This window comes from Microtus oregoni, unplaced genomic scaffold, assembly GCF_018167655.1.
Source record: "Microtus oregoni isolate MIOR12 unplaced genomic scaffold, Mior012 000023F_ref0000262, whole genome shotgun sequence".
In the NCBI taxonomy this organism is placed as follows: Eukaryota; Metazoa; Chordata; class Mammalia; order Rodentia; family Cricetidae; genus Microtus; species Microtus oregoni.
The window spans coordinates 22,748,187-22,767,689 of NW_024543082.1; the positions used below are offsets into that span (position 1 = coordinate 22,748,187).

General features: G+C 40.0%; 1 protein-coding gene across 4 annotated transcripts in view; it reads right to left on the reverse strand.

Annotated features, from left to right (window-relative positions):
* The window catches only part of LOC121461879 (limbic system associated membrane protein), a 2,099,220-nt gene that overhangs the window by 1,149,852 nt on the left and 929,865 nt on the right, over nt 1–19,503 (reverse strand). The gene's annotated exons all lie outside the window — the stretch shown is intronic.

Sequence of the window (19,503 nt, forward strand, 5' to 3'; positions counted from 1 at the left end):
CCTGAGGAGGAAGACCTGACTCTGAGCTACTCTGCAATCTTGTCTCCAGGAAACATTTTGTTCCTCACCATCTGTCGTCCACATTTTTTTTTCTTCATTCCATCTATAAACCACAAATGGAGAAAAGGCAGTGAAGCATAAAGCAGTGGAAGGAACGGGGACTTATGAATATTTTCTTCGGTATCCAAGCAATTGGTGTGCGTGTGAGAGAAAGCAGGCAGTTTGCATGCTCGTCCCTTGCATTCTCTGCCAGAGATTTGGATTCTGCACAAGGCACAGATCCGGCCCTGTGATCAAGGTCTTTTCTCAGATCTGCATATGTCTGTTATGGAGGAACTGTCCCAAGTTTGATTTTGCTGAAGCGCTATTCAAAGCACAGCTAGATTCCACAAGGAGTAAATCTGGTTTCATTCATACCCCCCTGACAGCCAAGGTGTTGGGACTTACTCCTTGAACAATTGCACCAACTCCTTCTGTAACTCCTGCTCTCCATCACTCACAGACCCCACTTACCCTGCCCCTTCTCTTTCCAGCAAGAATGGAGAAGTAAATCACATTATAATCCTTGGCTCCATAAACTATGTCAATTTTGTTGGAAACAATATTAAATATGGAAATTCTCCCTCTCTTTTCCTTGATCTATTACATTTTCTAACCTCAGTCACACCGATTGTTGAAAGAATACAACTGCAAAGGTATCTGGGTAATGTCATTATGCTAATTTACTGTCTATAATCTTTAGAAATAAAAAAATAGCTATTAGAGTGAGGAATGATTTAAGGAAAAAAAACGGCAAACCTTCTTAGGTCTCCCTCGCACCTGCAAATTTTCTCAGCTGAGCTCTCTCTCTCTCTCTCTCTCTCTCTCTCTCTCTCTCTTTATCTCTCTCCCCCCCCCCCCCGCCCCTGTTAAGGGAAGATGGACAGGATCTGCTTACTCTTACCAGAAGTGCCGCTTAGGAAGTACATGCTAGGCATGAACTTACTCTTTTTAGTAGTAAATCCTGTTCCTTCACAATTTTACACAAGTACATCATATATTTTGGTTCTGCTTCCCATTTCCTTTTCATCTCCACCAGGAAGGAAGATCCCTTCCTCCCTATGGATCTCTTTCCCTTATTGAATATTTTGATCCCAGTTAAGGTTTGCTAGATACTAAACAAAAGAACGTACTCTTAAGTCTGCCCAGAAGCGAGATAGATAGATAGATAGATACATAGATACATAGATACATAGATACATAGATATACATAGATAGATAGATAGATAGATAGATAGATGCATAGATAGATACATAGATAGATACATAGATAGATAGATAGATGATAGATAGATACATAGATAGATAGATAGATGCATAGATAGATACATAGATAGATAGATGATAGATAGATAGATGCATAGATAGATACATAGATAGATAGATGATAGATAGATAGATAGATAGATGATAGATAGATAGATAGATGATAGATAGATAGATAGATAGATAGATAGATAATACATAGATAGATAGATAGATAGATAGATAGATGATAGATAGATAGATGATAGATAGATAGATAGATAGATAGATACATACATAGATAGATAGATAGATGATAGATAGATAGATGATAGATAGATAGATAATAGATAGATAGATAGATAGATAGATAGATAGATAGATAGATAGATGATAGATAGATAGATAGATAGATGATAGATAGATAGATAGATAGATAATAGATAGATGATAGATAGATAGATAGATAGATAGATAGATAGATAGAATTCAATTTCTCTCTGTAAAAGAAGGGTGCTACAAAATAATCTGAAGCAATTCCTAGAACCATGCTTTACAGAAAAAGTGGTTTAACAGATAAATATCCTTTGTAGTGTTGGGAGGTTTAGAAGGTGTGGTCTTGTTGGAAGATTTGCGTCATTGGAGGTAGGCTATGGGAATTTTCAGTTTCACCTTATTTCTAGTTCTCTGGGCTCTGCATTGTGGTTGTGGTTCAAAATATGAGTCCTCTGCTTTTGCAGCCTCCATGCTGTTCTACCACCATGAACCCTAACCTTGTGGAACCATGAACCGAAATAAATAAACCTTTTTTCCATAAGCTGCCTTGGTCATAGTGTTTTATCACGGCAATAGAAAAGTAACCCATACAGCAAGCAAGTAGCAAGCCTTTATTGACTCTACCAAGGATGCATACACAGCCAATTTTAGTAACAACAAAGAAATATTTGACATTTTTATTTCCCTTATCCACCACCCACGTGTGCTTTGATTGACGTGACTGGAGGTTTCTCAGTTTACTCAGGTGGGATCGGAGTCTAGAAGAACTCAGGAGCCACAGAAAGGATTAGATAGTTCTCTTCGGGATCTTCCCTCTCTGTCTGAATTTTCCAAATTGAAAGAAGGTAGAGCCCAGCTATACTTCCGGTTTGAGAGGGATGCCTTTAGTGAAACACGGAAACTCAGGTTCTCTTCAGAGCATCAACCTTCTTTACATTCACTGCATGATTCACACGGGTCTGTACAATTTAAATGCTATGAGAATGTTCACACTGAATCATATTTAACTTCTGAAGAAACACCAAGTTCATATATTCTAATTGGAATTGGGTGTGAATAGATGACCCTAAATTGTCTCATATTCATGCAGAGAACCCACTTTGGAATTCATCTAACAATTAGGGAAAATTAAAAGGCAAACTGCGTACGGTAACATTCTACTTTGACACAGGATTTCAGTATTTTTTTTTTCTGGAGATACAATGTGCTTGATGCATCTGCATTTTCCCTCAAACTCTGGCAAAACTGCTGTACTACGACAGTAGAAGTGTACTGATTACTTAATGCTGCTTAGCACTACAGCACTGACTTCCTCTATAGCATGTGGAAGAATGACTAGGTTTTACATATTGTGAGTTCATGGTCACAGGAAGAGTACGAGGGAGGTGAGAAGCCAATGTAGGCTGGCTGCCTGTTAAACGCTAGGTCTCAAATTGCCCATGCTCATTTCTTACACCACTATTAAGAGTCATTGTAGGAATTATGGTCAGCTTGAGACTCTTGGTGTTTTGTTGCTGTTTCGCATGTATAAAGGGGTTGTTTTAGTTTCAGATTTTGTGAATTTACCAAACGAGGCAGTTTTCTGTATGTAACTAGAAACTTCAGCATAAAATAGAGTTAAGAACAGAAAAGTGAGGCGGGGCATGCGTGGCGCACACTTTTAATCCCAGAACTCCGGAGGCTGAGGCAAGCGGATCTCTATGAGTTCGAGGCCACCCTGCTCTACAGAGCGAGTTCCAAGGAGAGCTAGGGCTAAACAGAGAAACCTTGTGTCTAAAGAACAGACACAAACAAATGGATTAGCAAAGTGCTAGAATTAGAAACCACCCGAAAGATGTTGTTTGTTTGTGTTTTCTTTTTAAAGAAAGCCAGAGAGAGTGCAGTTGTCAGTGACCAAATGCCACTCAGCACAGTGAAAGGTGAGGTGGGAACCACTGTGGGCAGCCCTGATAGATCCCTGGCCAGCTGCTACAGTAGCCAAACTGAGCATGTGAGGCCTGGACTTGCCCCCTCCCTAAGACCCTTAATACCAATTGCCCAGCCCATCCCTCTTTCCTCTGCCCCCACACCCCGATAGATTTCTTACTTTCTCTTGCACCGTCTATCTCCCAATTCCAGTTTTTTTCCTCATATATACCTAGATGGTCTCTAATGCCTTCATGGTGACTGGAAATTCATTCACACAGCACTGCAGGTATTTCTCAATCAGATACAGAGTTTCCATCTTTGCCACCCCTGCTTCATACAGGAGAGAACACTGTTAACACTGCACTGGTGCCCAGGTCTGCTCTTGTTTACCATGCTGTTTCTCTTCTTACCCTATAATGATCCCCATTTCCAGCATTTCAGAACTCAGCCCATTCTTCAAATTTCCCTTCAAATGTTCACAGCCCAGAAAAGGTGCCTCTGCTCCCTTCTCCTAACCCATCATATGCTCCAGAGATCTTCCATTCCCCGAAGTCCCACAATAGCTGGCTGCCTTCAAGGGTTTCTTTTCTATCTCATCAACTGGTTCCTTCAAGACACAGCCCATAAAGAAATATTTGTCGTTTGTTTGTTGAATATTCTAATTCTCAAAATAGTGTCTTGCATCCCAACTGTTCACGCAAAGACTTCCTTTAATTCTATTTAAAGAAACCACCAGTAGCTATGTTCTGTCTATTCAGCCTCTTCTGTGGATAACAGGAGAGCTTTAACCAGTGCATTATGCTACATCTGTTTGGTACGTCCTAATTCCCGTAGTGCAAAGATAGAAAACAAGAGAGAAAGCAACAATGTTATGGCAGTGCCTAAAGGCAGAGCTTTGAAGCTGCTGCAGGCCTCGTGGGGATGTCTTCTGTTGTCTTTCCGCCGGAATAGTAACCGCAGGCTTTGGTGAGGAAGAGAAAAACTAAACCATCTCTAATTTCTTTCTTCCTGGTGCCTCACCGCTCTGCAGTAGCTCTGGAGAGAGGTGGGGCTGGGGTTGGGGCGCTCTGGGACCTCTTTCTGTCTCCTGTGGCTTTGGTTTTGGATGATGCAGGTCAACTACACTCCTCAGCAGGTGGGTTTTGCCAGGGTGCGCTGCCCCTTCATGTAAACAAGGCAGATGCTACACGTGAAATGGAAGCAGCTTAATAAGCGAACACAACTCGCCTGGTCCCTTTGGAGGCAAAAGCCAATAAAGATATTGACGAGGAAGAGCTGCTGTTATTTTTGTAGACATTCAGAAAACGCCTCTAAAAACATCCCCCAAACAGTAACTTTTCATTTTCGTGCCTTTTCATTTTCTGCCTCAAGACCCTCTTCTGACCAGGTTACTCAATGTTTACTACAGCCTCGCCAGCCTCAGAAGAGTGGTTGGGGAGAGAAAGCTTTGCTCCTTTGAGCAGAGTCTGCAAAAAGCTGCAGTCAAGCAAAGCTGCAGCGAGGAGAAGCAGACTCTGTGCGGCTAGGTGGAGCCCGAACACAGAAGGATGCTCAGGGACAATCTACTCTCATTCAGCCTGTTAGTTCTGCAGCCCACACGGAGCTTTCCAGGGTCTCTTCTCCCATTGGCCAAAGGGAAGAGGACAGTCTTTTCTTATTGGAAGATGGAAAAGAAGCCGCAGCATTAGCTTTCTTTTAGTCTTAGTGGTTACACAAGTCGCACTTGGGGATCAGTTTCTGTAGCTGTCTGCAGCTGCATCCAGAACAACGGAAAACAAAGATCATTTCATGCACAAAACAATTAGAACAAAAATGGCGAATTTTGAAACTGACTGTTCACTAAGGAATGGGCGGTTTTATTGGGAGGTTTTGTTTTTTTTTTTTAAAAAAAAATTGTCTTGTTTCAATTTGATATTGTAATCTCATTTATAATCACTAAACAACACAATGACAACAAAGCCAAAGACAAATGTATTTTCAATCGCAGTGTTTAAGTAGGAGTGAGTTTAGAACATGACAATTACCAACACTATACCTAAAACAATTAAAGTTTTCCTGATTTATCAAAATGTAGATTGCATATTTGTATTTTGCAATTTCACCCACCTTTTTAGAAATTAAAAAAAATCATCTATGTTCCACCAGAAGTTAATGAAAATGCCATTTGTGCACAAACCATTTGTTCCTATCCAGGAAGGCAAAATACTGTAAAGAATGGACATTATTGACTGTTGACTTCAGCAAGCTTCTGATTGGTAACTGTTTCCTTAATGCAGAGATCAATTTATTTTGGGATACTTTGAGACATAAAAGAAAATGAGGTTCTAAAGTACTTAATACTCTGTTACACTTAAATGTTTTTTAGTGAGTGGGAGATAGTGATTGATACACACATATACATATATCACACATATATATGGAATATGATACATATATATGATATCATATATATATGTATATATAACTTAAATTTTAAAGCCTTAGTTTTCCAGAGACTGATATAATGCTTATAGTATTCCAAAATGAGGTATTTCAAAGTATGTCTGACTAAAAAATGCAAAAGCTAGGAAGAGAGAAAAGGTGTCAGAGAGAGGGGGAGGACTTCACATTCAATCTTACCTGAATGAGAACTATCCAAATCACATGCTCCCTGCCAACTTGAATGGAAGATGCCTCTCCTTTCCTTCTTGACAGCAATGGCCGTGGCTCTAGCTCTATTCTATTTAGGTTATTTCAAGATTCCACAAGGTTGGGGACTGTGGAAGGGCCACGTTGACACAGATATAATTCGAGGTTGAATAAAAAAACTTAGATAATGGTATTAAGTGTCCCAAGTTATAAAAGTAGGAATGAACCTCAGAATCAGAACGGGGGGAATCACTTTTGAAAAGAAGGAAATTATAGCGCGAACTGTAGAAGGTGGCAGAGGGGAGAAAAGGATGTGAGTAATGAGGATGAAGTATTCACTATGATCATCAAGAAAGAAAGAGCCGATGCTACTGGGGGAAGCCTTACTGAGATGGGACCTACAATGGCTTAATAGAGAGGCATTGACGTTATGTTGTATTGCAACAGGGAAGAAAGCTGCTGGCTTGGAAGGCGGACAACTGTTCAATTTTAACGACTGGAAGGACCTAGAGGGGATGGCAGATACTAGAGCCCAGCCCAGTGAGTTTAAATTTGTCCAGGGAAAGTGACGATATTTCAGAGTGCAGAAAGATCTCAGACCCTGAGGTGGAGAGTGCTGTTATCTATACATGGATAGGAGAAGGCAGAGAGATAACTCTTCAGGGCTAAGGCTGTGGAAAGGCTCTACCAAAGAAAATTGTACCTCAAAGTAAAGAGGAATTAATAGGAGGGCATAGCACCACACTGCGAAAGACGACTCATTATGGAACTGGAACAAAAGTTCATTTTCAACTGGGTGCACTTTTCAGAACCCAACACTTCACTTTCCTTTAATGGCCTTAAAGATGAGGCTTATGGATTCTAGCTTGACTCCCAGAGCAAGGAGGGTCCTTTATACCACTGATGCTACACTAGGTCAAGGGGCTAGTTGATGTGTGATTCCCCTCTGTATGCTAGGAATATGTGTTATTACCATTGGTTATTGAAGAATCTGTTTTGGCTGATGGTTTAGTAGAGTAAAGCCAGGTGGGAAATCCAAATAGAGATATAGAGAGAAATTAGGTAGAGTCAGGGAGACACTATGTAGCTGCCAAAAGAGTAACAAGCCAATACCAGTAGGCCACAATCTCTTGTTGATACACAAATTAATAGAAATGTGTTCATTTAAGTTGTAGGAATTATTTAATAAGAAGCCTGAGCAAATAGGCCAAGCAGTGTTGTAATTAATATAGTTTCTGCATGATTATTTGGGTATTGGGCAGCTGGGAACAAATAAGCAGTCTCTGTTTACAGGTAGGGACAGGTGGCAGTTTTTCACTGGGGATCACATCCTCAGTCCTCTGACTACAACTTTCCTGGGGTCTATTCTCCCTTCATTTTCCTTCAGAGATTCACATTCTCCTGGAGTAGAAACTTCATTTCATCACCAAGCAGGCTTCCAGTCCTGGAAATTCCCTTCTTCTGCCCCATGTGGTTTGATGTCCCTCTGGCTGGACCCACTTCTAGCAGAGGTAAATGACACCAAATGATGATGTTACCTTGTTAGAACTCCTCTGTTTGTGACAACTTAAATGTTCAAGCATCTCAAATGTAAATGCAGTAATTTGGAAGAATACATGAGACATCTTGCTAAGGCCTGGAAGTCTGTTTCTTGTCAAATGTGGAATGTTTCATGTTTGTGAAGATATAGATACAAAAGCCTTGTTCAGTGCACGGGAGAAGGTGGTGGGGGACTCATAGCTTTTATCTCATGTATAGTTTCCCTGGACAGCTAGAAGTAAGACAGAGCAAATATATTTTATGCCTACACTGGTAATGATTTAAAGGAGTTGAATAAAAATGACTTGATAGTGATTTTTCTGAGTAAGAATACTAACTTCATAATGACATGTTTAAATACTGTGAACCTTAGTGTATTGAAGCTTTTCTCTGAGATGTAGGAATATTCAATTCACTGCACACTTTACCATGCTTCAGGTTTTCTATTTATAAAATTAAAGCTATTATTCAAACTCACAAAGATACTGAACGCACTAATGAAATGTCAAGGACAGAAAAGCTGTTTAGTAGACTACGTGTGGGATTATATATTTAATAATATATGCTTGCATATAAATTTAATATACATGATTAACATACAGAGTTTTTGACTTGGAAGTATAAAATAAGCAAGTGTAACATAGGTTTTGTGCATTATCTCACTTGTTATATTACCTTGGTGGAGAGTCACTAACTTTTTCTGAACTTCAGCTCCCATGTTCTGATGCAATGACTCCTATGAAAAGACTAGACAAACCACAAAATGGGTTCTCTGGAATTAACTGAATTTGAAAGCAAACGTAAATATGGTTCAAGGACATTAAACTTAGTCGGAATCTTTTTGTCACCTACAAATGCCCTGACATGTACTCCAAAGACTAAAACAGAGCTATGTAAATTAAATAGCATAAAACTTTATGTAATAAATAAGAACATGGATTATATTTCTTAGGAAATGCTAAGTATTCACTCTTTACAGCAAAGTAGAAGCAAGGGCTTAAGCACTTATGAGATACAGGGTTGGTGGGCAGTAAGAGAGAGAAAGTGGAAAGAGAGAGAGAGACTACAGATAAAGTATTAAGCATGCTCTTCCTCAAAGCATTCCTACATGCCCAAGATAGTATTAACCTAACTAAACAAGGGCAACATCAGTGACACTCACTGGTGACACTGATTTATTCTTTCCTTCCTTCCTTTCCTTTGTCCTTCCTTTCTTCTTTCCTTCCTGTCTCCCTCACTCTCTGTCTCTCCCTCTCTCTCTCTCTCTTCTTTCTTTCTGATAATAGAGCTGTCAAACTTTGCCACTACCTTGCACACTTTATACCTTCAAACTGGCTCCCATTTCTGTCTTGCCTCCACTCTTTCCTTTTTCCTTTGTTTCCACTTTTGTGTATTAATACTTAAAATAATAAAAATATACAACCTGGTTTATAAACTTTGGAATAATATACCTATTTTTTACATGTGTAGCTAGCTGCTCCAAGAATCAAATTTATCATGAGACATGATGAATTTAGAACAGTCTTTGCTAAAGGTAGCGACTTGTGATAGAAACAGGAATAAAATTGAGGTTTGAGGCATGCTGTGGTACATGCCTGTAATTTCAGCCTTGCGAGAGTGAGGTTGTAGAATCATAAATCTGAAATCCACCTCAGCTACCGAGAAAAATTTCATCTCAGAAGCCTAAAGCTTAGCCGGGCGATGGTGGTGCACGCCTTTAATCCCAGCACTTGGGAGGCAGAGGCAGGTGGATCTCTGTGAGTTCGAGACCAGCCTGGTCTACAAGAGCTAGTTCCAGGACAGGCTCCAAAGCCACAGAGAAACCCTGTCTCGAAAGACCAAAAAAAAAAAAAAAAAAAAAAGACTAAAGCTTAAGGTCACACAAACAATCTAACCAGCAAACCAAACAGTGAGACTCTTCATACACACTTGCTGTTGTGGGGTTAGAAGTGGGTGTGAAGAGGCAAGGAGAACCAATAAGGTACTGTCAGGTAACACAGTTCCTTGGGCCATCTTAATGACACTTCCGGGGTGTGATGTCAAGAGAATAGAAGGATAATGCAGCCCAGCAATAGAACTGAGTCAGATGGTCAAATGACTGTAGCCCCTCTGCAGAAGGAAGCATCTGTGCCAGACACTTGCTTCCAACTGCTAGAGGTCTGACCTGCAACAGGACCAGGAACAAGGAAAAGAGGCCCTCACCCTGCTACAGACTCAGGACACTATTTGCCCATAGTGTGACTCTTTGCTTGAATTTCATTAAACACCAGCTTGCTGTAGTCGGGTAAGCTGTCTTTTTCTTTATTAAGCTCTCTCAACATTTTCATAAAGAAACACAATCTGTGCTATGACCACTTTTAGAAGATCATTAATGGTTCTATGATACATATCTCTCTCCCCCATCCCTTCCACACTGCCCATCTATTTCTTTTCCCCCTCTCTTTTTTATCTTTCCAACATGTTATGAGGCTCTTCTAGAAACATTAGAGTGGTAACTGATCATGCTCTACTAAATCTAGATTCTCCACAAGACTTTCTACTATTTCTCTATACTATAGCTATCATAAGTGATGTAAAAATGAGCCCTGGTCAAATGCCATAATCAGATTTGTCATCCCATCTACATTTAAATCAAAGCCTTTAGAAATATCAAGCAATATGCATGCATATAATTAACTCTTCCTAAAGTTCTTTGCCTGGACCTGGATCATGAAGGCATTTAAATATGGGTTTCCACTCTTCTGTCAGTTGTAAATAAAATTTGCTTGATGTGTAAATAGTGAACTGCTTTGTTTAAAAGAAGACACAGTTTGTAGCAGGTCTTCAGTAACCTATAACTCATTAAAAACTATGGAGCTCTTTGAGGCACATTCTCACATAGTATTTGAGTTCATATATATCAGAAATGTATACACAAATGAAGACTATTATCAGGAGAATTATGAGGATGGTACATTTTAAAGTTAGGTCTGTCTCCACATGACATCAACAGATCTTGAAATACTCAGAAGTGCCAGTTGTTGTAAGATTTAATGTGCACTGTATATTCCGTTTTAGATTAATATGCCACAAGTGTTATTTAATATAAATTGTTTTGATAGACTTAGAAATTATTGAACTGCACCCTTGTGGGTCTACTCTGAGTGAAAAGGAAAGTGGCTGATTCCAAGGAGTTACATTCTCAACGGTGTTAGTGAGTTTTGCACACTACACACATGATCGATGGGGAATTTGGCCCATGGTTGTAGTAATAGCTTCATGTCAGCCTTTAATATGATGCACTCCAATGATCCACCTTTCTACACCAGAAGCCGAGGTAGGAGAGCCATGGGCTGGACTTTCCAACTAAAGACACCATAAGAAACTTCCAGGCTGTGTAGTCTGGGGAAACTGAATCATCTCGACTTAAAAATGAACCTTAGATGTTGAACTTTCTCCAGTAGGCTGTGATGCTTTTGAACATCCCTGCCTCACCTTTATCATGGGAGAGCCATGTACTTAGCTCAATAATGCAAAGGGGATGCCTGGAGAGATGACTTAGTTGGTATTAACAGGGACCAGGTTCGTAGCAACAGGTTGCTTTTTACAGAGGATGAGGTTCAATTCTCATTACTCACAGTTTGGTTCATCATCATCTGTAACTGCAGTTCTAAGGCATTTAACCACATTCCTGGCTTCCATGAGCACCATGCATGCATGAGCACATGGCACAAAGATGTCTATACAGACAAAACACCCAGACATATAAAGTAAATGAACTTTTTAAAATAATGGAAGTCAAATAACTCTGTTTCTGAAAAACTTTTTAAAAAAAATTAACCACTTTAGCCAATTGCCACTTTTGAAGTAAAGTTTTAGATGAAAATATTAGGGTCATAATCCTGTAAATTAGATTTAAATGTGAAATAGTATTAGAAAAGTCCAGCTTTTCCTTATGTGACTTATTGTGGAAGAAACTGAGAATAACTTACACTGAGAAGTTTTCCTGATTGTAGACAGATATTCACATTCTGTGAACCACTTTCAAATTACTACACAGAGACTTAAATTAATTGCAAATGTTCATCTTATATTAATTGTGACTGTAAATTGTCAATAGCTCAGCCTTATTTCTAACTCTTACATTTTAAGTTGACACATATTTCTTATTTATGCTCTGCCACTTGGCAGTACCTTTATTAACATTCAACTCCTGCTCCCTCTGCATCTAGCTGGAGACTCCTGACTCCACCCTTCCTCATCCCATCATTCTCAGTTTACCTTTCCTACCTAACTTTATCCTGTTCAGCTGTTGGCCAGTCAGCTTGTTTATTAAACCAATCATAGTGACATACATTCACACGGTGTACTGAAGGATTATTCACTTGACGAATAGTGGGGGATTTTCTGCTATGTATCCAAGTGAACTGAAATTTGTATCTGCAAAATAGCTTTACCCTGATGCTTTGTCTCCAAACGGAATGCCACTAAACTTCCTCTACTAAAAAAATGGGGCAATAAAGTGTCTTATTTGCATTCGAAGGAATGTAACTCAGTAAAGATGATTAACAAGTAATGATTTGTGTCATAACGTGGATAAATGTATTATACTAATTGAAGGAGCCAAACACAAAGGTTACATGCTGTACCAATTCACTTTTGTATTATTTTAGGCAAAGGAACCTCCAGGTCCAGAGATTATATCAGTGATTAGTAGGGATCAAAGATGATAGCTAAGCCACAGAGTTAGTAACTCTCTGTGTGCGCATGCATAGAGTATTTTGAGGTGTGTGTTTGTGTGTGTGTGTGTGTGTGTGTGTGTGTGAGAGAGAGAGAGAGAGAGAGAGAGAGAGAGAGAGAGAGAGAACTATTTTGTATCATGATCATTGTGGTTTTGATCTACTCCACACTTATCAAAATATGTAAATATATGTATATATACAAATATATACGGGTGTATATATATACCAAAAGCTTATTATTTTGTTCCTATATGTTAAAAAATAAATTCAAAAATAGTTGCCAATAAAAATATCCAAAGTTCATTAATAATTTACCTTGGTATCTTTTGTTTCTTGAACTCACTCCTTGAGAAACTCAGAGAGAAAACAAAACAAAGACAAAACATCCTTTTCCTCAGCTATAAATGTCAAAATTTAATGAGTCAGAAAACACGCACAGAAAAACAAATATGGTTAGCAGCTGTAGTAGGAAGGCGCACAGCAGAGAGTTAGAGAAACCTTTTACTGAAGGGGCTTTCACTTTTAGTCGTTTGTTCCTAAAATGCGTGCCTGCAGCTGTAAATTTTCCTATTCAAACACTGTGAGCTGCTGGGAAAAGAGAAGGGCATGTCAGTTCCTGTAGATGCCCGCTGGTCATCTTCTCACCTGTAGGGTAGTCCCAAGGGACAGGGAAGCTCCATTACTTAAGCAGCCATTATACAGTAGAATGTGGTTCCTATACCCCCGACTCCCATTTTCTCTGCAGTGGAGTCTCCTCAACCATCTGGGACTAGGAGTAAGACACCAGCTAAGGTAACTGCTGAGAGTACATAGGCAAGCCGAGGGTTATTTCTATATCTATGATGCATATATAGAGTTCAGAGTTTAAAAATATCTAAACTGCATTTCTTGTGCCACCCCCCCCCCCCACACACACACCCTGCCTTTCTGATTTCTCCATCTCCTGGGATCCATTGAGCAGCTCCCTCTCTCCTTATCTCACTGACTACAGTAATGAGCTCCAGGGGGACCTTGCTCCTGCCTTTGAAGTAACATGTTTCCCTGAATACTCTTTGAAATTTCTCTTCCTGCATTGTTTGTTTTTTTTGTTGCTCTAATGGTCTTCTTGGAGAGGGGGACAGGGCAAGGGACTCTGGCAGCTGTTGGGGGAGGGAGGGGCAGTTCATGAGGGCTCTGGAATGTGTTAAGTGGACAATGACACAATCACAAAGAAAAGGAGGGGGGAGAGAAAAACACAGACACATACATGCAGAGCAGGGCTGGGGGGGGGGGACTGTCATCCTGACCCACTGATGGAACAGGAACATAAGCCCTTGGGCTGGAGTTGGTGAAGCATCCTACAGGATGCCTGCAGAGGATGACAGGCATGGACAGATGCAGCTGTGAGTCCTGAAAGCTGTCACTGAGGAAGCTGCGGTGGGAGAAACAGGTTCTTCTAGAAGGGCAGAGAGAAAGCCCTAGGGAGAGAGGCAGACAGCAGAGAGGGGGAGAGGGACCCTGTTCCCAAAACTCCTGAATCTTTAGGATCCCTGGACAGCAGCCATAGGCTACATATCACTTATTAATTTTGATTTTCCCTTTTTACACGGAAAGATTTAAAATAATAAACATTCTACGGGCTCCAGCAGAGGTCTCAATTTAATATTAACGAAACATAAAGAAGTTCATACTATTGATCCAACCACCCACTCACACTTAGTCTAAAATAATTCATTTTAATTACACAGAATCAGTCAGCATTTCTCTCACAATGGCTGTCCTGGAACTCTGCATGTAGTATAAGCTGGCCTCAAATTCATAGACATTGGCCTGTTCCTGCCTACAAGATGCTGAAATTCAAAGGCATGGGCCACTGCGAAGAGTCTGCCTCTAAGTTTTTATTGTGATTGTCAGGATGAGGAAAAGGAGTAGAGTTTTGCACATGGGATGGCGTGTCAGCACTGAAACTACTTTGGCCTTTGGAGCATTTCAGACTTGAGGTTTGCAGATAGTGGAAGGAACCTAAACACGAAGTGGGCACATAAAAAAAAATAGAATACACTGGCCCTTAAAAACATAAAAGAGGCAATCTCCTCTCTAGAATCCAGCTAGGAATGAGAAGCCAATTAACCCAGTGTTATTAGACTTCACTTTCATTAAAATTCTTGTCTCAGAAGACAATAAGATTTGACAATGTACAGTGAAGATCAAGAACCCCAAGGAAGCCCGCCCTCCTCCTCCAGCAGAAGGGAAGCAGGCAGTGGGAATGAAACTCTCCCACAGCAAAGTTTGGATTTTCCATGGGTTGTTGGTTCACAAATCCTGATGCTATTCATCAGCAACTGTTCTGAGCCTTTGCCTGTGGTTTTATAATCATAGTCAAACATAGACTCAAGTACCAGCTCCAACCTGAAGCCCATACCATTAATGCTAGAATTGTTTTGGAATCCAGTGATTTCTATTTCTTGCCTTCTGACCCAGTCAGTTCCCAAGGATGTTCAAACTTTACTTATCATTTATTTATCTATTTGTTTACTTAGTTATTTTGTTTAATTACCTATTTAACCTTGCATGCATGCATCCACGTGTGCGTGTGCATGTCTGTATGTGTGTGTGTTTCCTGCACACCTCTCCCATCTCTCCATTACCATTCTTTCGATGTTATTTCTGGCTGTTCCTTTCCATGCCCTCTGCTCCTTACCTGCAGATCAATTTTCTGAAATTACTGCTTTGGTGTGTAATCACAGATTAGAAACCTTCATCACTCCTGTGTTTCTGTGCAATAGCACCAGCTTCCCTCAATTCTTTATTCGGGGTGAAAAGCAATGGCAATTACCAACATGCCTTTTAGACTAACTTATACTTAAACCATTATGACAGCATTCCTATGTCCAGGCTTTTGCTGAACTACTGACCCCACCCTTTCCTTCTCATCTGTGGCCTTCAACAAATCACACATGGGCCACTCCCACTTTCTTTCCTTATTACTGGAAGCGTGGAGTAAGCCTGATATTTGTGTCACTTGTAGTTCAAGTTTCTTTCACTCTAAGGCAAAACCCAGTTTAATATAAACAACTCCGTTACTTCTCCAGTTGTCAAGATTTAGTTGTTTAAATGGCATAGAGGCTATTGATTCCCTCACCAAAAGCCAGCCTTGGAGATGAAATGAGAATAATAAACAGGCTTATGAATCAATCCCTTGAGAGAGAAAGAAGTCCTCAATGGTTTCCAAGTGAGACAAGTTACTGACCTAGTGATGGCCTGAGACTCAGAAAGCTTTCTCAATTTACTTGTTGTCCCCTTTGTAAGGCATATCCATGTCTACCATTTTTTTTACATTTATTTATAGTGTATGCATATGTCTATGCAAATGCATAAGCGTAAAGGAGGAAGGGAGAGAACTTTGATAGTTCCTTCTTTCTGCCCTATGAGTTCTGAGCATTGAACTTAGGTTGTCAGGTTTGGAAGCAAATAGGCTTTCCACCTGAGTCTCCTCACTAGTCCCTCCATCAGCTTTGCATAGGGGCAGGGACTGTGACTTATAGCTGAGTGTTTGTGGTACTGCAGAGGCTGAGAAATGGTCAAAGTACTGAAAATACGTGGCTATGAATGTGCATCGCTAGATGGAACAATACCGCCCCCCTCCCCCCCCACACACAAAGCTCAGGAAACATCCCAGGATATGAGGTAGAAGGAATATAAGAACTGCATGATGAGAAGGAATGCTGAAAAATTCTGTCTTATGAATATGACATGGCTGGTCAACTCAGGAACTCATAGAAGCTCTGACTTCTTACCCAAGACCTGAGGAAGATAAATGTAGACAAGATTCCAGCACAGAGTAGGAGGAACTCATGAATCTTCTACCAGTAATTAAGGGACTTTGGCAGTTGTTAGCTTTAGAAGGAGAAGAAGCATTCTTCTCTGGGGGAATTATCTGTTGGTAGGTTGCCCTTTGTACCTCAGGTCTTGGGTAAGAAGGTGATGCACTTTTGTTAATGTTTAGACTTCTCCATGCTACCCCTTTCATGGCTTGTGTCCTAGACCATGGTTCTGCTACCACCCATTGAAAAAAGAGAGCAAAAGGGGGTACCAGAGAGCTTGAGACTGTTCACTAATGGAACTATGGCAATGGTTAGCCATAATTTTGAAGTAAAGGAAATGGAGAGAAAGTAGGATTAGGCAGAGGAAAAAAGCTAATGCAGGCCTGAGAAACCTTGACCAGCTGTGCTGAGTTCTTGAGCTAAAGATCTTCAGGTTTACAATCAGAGTTTTGAGTGTAGAGTCTAATTTAAACATCAGTCTCAGGCAGTGGCTAGGTGCTGGTGGCTCCTGCCAGAAGGAATCTATTGCTGAGTTTAATGCCCACAATCTACTTCTGCTTGGAAGTTGGATCTTGGCAGCATTACTTCATTTACCATTAGAAGTATGTATGAAAATGCTTTGCGATAGAGAGTGGCTGCTTCTGTCATCTCCCGAGGCTTACTTCGAAGGAAGGGCATGGTCAAGAAGAAAAGATAACAAAGCTGAAGACCGGTAGTGCTTTCTCTATTATTGCTAAGTGCTTAAATTCATAGATGAAATGAAATGTTAGGATCAATGAGGAGCTATAAGAAAAAATTCTTAAGCAGCATAATCAGATTAGATTTTCAAATTTGATCTCCATCTTGTGTTGGGGAGTATTATTTTCAAGTGTGTAACTTTTGTTTATGCTGCATTTGTTTAACTCTGTGAAGCTGTGAGTCTTTGCCTGTCGAAAACGCCTGATGGTCTAATAAAGAGCTGAGCAGTAAATAACAGGGCGGGAGCAAGGATAGGTGGGGTGGCAGGCAGAAAGTAGAAATAGAAGGAGAAACAAGGAAGAGGCAGAGCAAGAAAACAAGGAGAGGAGGACATCGGGGCCAGCCATCCAGTCACCCAGCCAGTCAGAGTAAGAATGATAGTAAGATTACAGAAGTAAGAAAAGGAAAAAGCCCAGAGGCAAGGCATATTTGGGGATAATTTAAGAGAAACTGGCCAGAAACAATCCAAGCTAAGGTCAGGCATTCCTAACTAAGAATAAGCCTCCATGTGTGATTTATTTAGGAGCTGAGTGGGGGAGGTTGACCAAAAAAATCAAAAGAGCAAAACATCAAACAACAATCTTGTCTACTAGAGATGGGCTAATCTAATACTTTGGGCCAGAAGAATGATGTAACATGAGGGCCAGCTTGTTGGGGTTTCTGTCCCTCCCGGTACCCCACAGCTGGCAAGTCCCAAAGAAAATCAGAGATCTTTATAAGTTATAAAACTGATTGGCCCATTAGCTCCGGCTTCTTATTATTGTGGCATATATTAACCCATTATTCTTATCTATGTTAGCCACATGGCTCAGTACCTTTTCAGCAGGGCAGGTCACATCCTGCTTCTTTGGTGCTCTGGGCAGGAGTTGGAGGAATGGGCATGGGCTTCCTCCTTCCTAGAATTCTCTTGTTTGCATCGCCCCCCTCTACTTCCTATCGGGTTGACTCACCTATACCTCCTGCCTAGCCAATCAGCATTTATTTAAAACATGATTGACAGAATACAAACAATTCTTCCACACCAAAATGAGCAGATGTGTAGAATAATTTATATTGGGATTTACAAAATAAAAAGTAGGAAATTATGTTTATGCCATATATATTTGATCACATTGTAGATATGAGTTAGAATATAGGAGTGGACTATTCATTTTGGAAAATACTACTTGGAAGAAAACATTCAGTGAGTTCTGGTCAACTCCTGATCAGTGACTTTTGTCAGCTGGATATTATTTTCTCAATCAGCAAGGTAATTTTATGTCAAGAAAATCCATCTGTATATGTGGGAGAGGTATGGAGAAGGCCTGCAGTGCACTGAGCTATAACTCAGTTGAAACCAGCTTTGAGATTTGTGAGGTGCCTACTCTAGGAAAATATGCCTACCTTTTCTGATTCTCAATCCCCACCCCACAGACTTCTGGAGAATTAACTGAGAGCAAGCGATATAAATTGCCTGCCGCATAATAAATCTAAACAAATGAAAGCTGCTCTTATTACTTGTGTCGTCCACGACAGATGAAAGTGAAACTTTTGAGAAAACAAACAAATTGGCTCTAACCCAGAGAGAAGCTTATCGGGCTATAAAAGCATAGCAGAAAAAAACGGAGAAAAAAAGATTTAGGACTCCTGTTGAATACACAAATGTCCACAACTTATAGAAGTGGGATGGTTCTAAAGCTTGAAAGTCTCAGTAAAATATGTGTGAATGTTCCACTATGTTCCAGGAAATGATTTATGTTCACGAGAGTCATGCAAATATGAGATACAAATAAAAGCAATCACTCAGGTTATATCCAATTAAATTCTATTATCTCTTTATTTTCACACAGGACTACTTTTGCTTCTTTTCATGACAAACAAGTTCTAGAGAGCTGGTTGCTAAGGGCTAAGGAGAATTTAAGTTTAGAATAAAACTATTCATTTGAAAACTTTAATATGTGAACAAACTTAATAAGACAGAAAGAAAACAAGCTTTGAACAGGGGGTGGGTGAAGCAGTGATGTGTACCTTAGCTTTTTTTTTTCTTTTTAAGAATGATAGACAGCCCATCACTTATCACTGTTACTGTCTTCTTTCAAGTTTGTCCACCTTGGGGATCTTAGATCTGCGTGCCCAAGATGGCTATGATTGTAGCCTACCACATAACTTACTTAAACATTATGAGATGCTTTTCAATTAAAACATACGTTGCTGTTTGATAATTGAACACAGTGTGTTCTGATTCTATTTTCCTCCTCCCAATCATCCCAGATTCATCCCACCTCCCGATTTACCCAACACCAGGTTTTCTTAAAATAAAAAGAGAAAGCAAAAATCCCATTAAACCCAATTTGTATTTTAGAATTCCGTTTTGGTTTGTTCAAGTATAAACCTTGGAGGTAACAACAAACTGTCACAATGTCAAGATGTGGGAAGCCCGTAAGGGTAGAGGCTCCAGGATTTGTATGCTGTTGTCCATATTATGGGTATTCTAACTAATGTTTTATAAGGTGTACAGGAAAGAAAAAATGACATTCAGAGATGACACAGATGTGGAAGAGAAAACCATCTTAAAACATTCAAAAAGTACTTTGGCTGCTTAGCAAATCAAGTCGACTTACTGAGAA